Source organism: Triticum dicoccoides, chromosome 2B (assembly GCF_002162155.2).
Source record: "Triticum dicoccoides isolate Atlit2015 ecotype Zavitan chromosome 2B, WEW_v2.0, whole genome shotgun sequence".
In the NCBI taxonomy this organism is placed as follows: Eukaryota; Viridiplantae; Streptophyta; class Magnoliopsida; order Poales; family Poaceae; genus Triticum; species Triticum dicoccoides.
In genome coordinates this window covers 135745871-135747581 of record NC_041383.1, presented here as the reverse complement: position 1 = coordinate 135747581, position 1711 = coordinate 135745871, and the positions used below count along the sequence as shown (strand labels likewise).

At 54.3% G+C, this 1711-nt stretch overlaps 1 long non-coding RNA gene across 1 annotated transcript; it reads right to left on the bottom strand.

The window, feature by feature from the left end:
• Positions 1 to 640, bottom strand: LOC119362616. Its single transcript, XR_005173529.1, has 2 exons — positions 484 to 640; positions 1 to 400 (listed from the first exon to the last, which is right to left on the bottom strand). It is a non-coding gene; the product is annotated as an uncharacterized LOC119362616 (long non-coding RNA).
• Between the last annotated feature and the right edge of the window lie 1071 nt (positions 641 to 1711).

Below are 1711 nucleotides of genomic sequence, written 5' to 3'. Positions count from 1 at the left end.
TTTTTAGGCGCAACCAAACAACTTATTGTAAATAAAACTATGATAATCTCAAAAACTGTAGTATTTCCAAAATATTTAGAAAATACTTTGCTATCAAACGGGGCCTAACCGCGGGTTGAACACACTGCAAAATCCCATTTGGTTACCCTGCTGTAAATAAATCTTCCTCCCGTGCACCAGATGGAGTGGCACTTCGTAGACGCTGTTCTTTGCCACCGGCGATGTCGAACGCGGCTGGCCTTAGACGGAGAGATCACTGCTTCTGAGTTGGCGTGCGACGTCGTTGGCGACGGTGAGGCAGAAGAAGAGCCAGCCGAGGAGCGCCGCCCGCACCGTGGCCGCCAGCCGCGCCTCCATTCTCCACGGCACCATTGCATCCAGCAACACCACAACCTCGCTTCTGCAAGCAGCTCCCTGAATAAGGACCCAGAAATCATCCGTAACGTGGAAAAGAACATGAAGAATTGAAGAAGGAGAGCTTACCTTGGTGAGGCAGAACCTTCTTCCTGTCTGCTCTTAAGGGGCATGAATCTTCAGTTCTTCACCATCCTCTTGGAGTAGCAGAACGTCATACGGGTCGAAAGGCGAAAGTGGAAGCTAAAGGAATTGGTGTTGCAGGCGTGCAAGCAAAGCAAGAAGAAATAGGTGGCGGATGTGGTAGTAATGGCAGTAGCCATCACCCATCCCTTTCACCTTCCAATCCATGGCAACAAATATCTCTTGATTTTTATGCTAAAAATCTAAGTTCTATGCACTGTATACTGGCAATGATAGCCCGGCGGCTGCTCAGGGCATCTACAGCCAAGTAGGTTGGGAGTGGCCTCGCAAGTGTCCGAGATGCTTAGCCAGGGGACGGGAGATGAGAGCGTCTACGACCGGGCGCCCCAAAATTGCTCGGTCGATGCCCAATCACTAAACCACAGGCTTCTCACATTGGCCCTATATATGTCTGGACCAACCGACACTTCTAATATTCAGATTAAATCTAGGCTGGGTATGAAGAGGTCTGGATGTGTCCGAACACGTCGTCACATTAGTCGGCCCTAGTCTGGCCCATCCCGACCCCACAAATTCCTCCCTTTGGACGAACCCTAGACTGAAGGCAATCCATTCACTCCACTCTCTCTATCAGTCTTCTCCACTCCCAATCCCCCCACCCCCACTTTCATTCGATGGCTAACCACAGTAGCAGTGCAGGCTCCGATGGTGGATATGGCGGCTCTGACGAGTGGGCGAGCCTGCTGCGTGGTACGGAGCCGGACGATGTGAAGGAGACCGCCCTCCGCAGTGCTGAGGCGGCTGTGGCCGAACCAGGGCGACAACGACAACTCCGCTTCCGCGCCCTCCCCCATCGCCCGGCGACACAACACCGGTGACGTCACTGGCCCTCCCGCTTTGCACAGCTTCGGCAGCTCCGTGCTCGTCCAGGTACGCCCATCACCACTGCAAGCTCAATCTGCTCCGGTTGGGGTACCCGGATACCGTTGGGTCCTCGTGCCCGTGCCCGCGCAGGTGCCGGGGCGGACTAGGACACCCAAATATGAGGCATGGGTAGCCCGCCACGAGCGGCAACGAGTGAGGGAGAGGGCGGCGGCAGGGGAGGTGCGTGATGACCCACAAGTATAGCGGATCTATCGTAGTCCTTTCGATAAGTAAGAGTGTCGAATCCAACGAGGAGCAGAAGGAAATGACAAGCGGTTTTCAGCAAGGT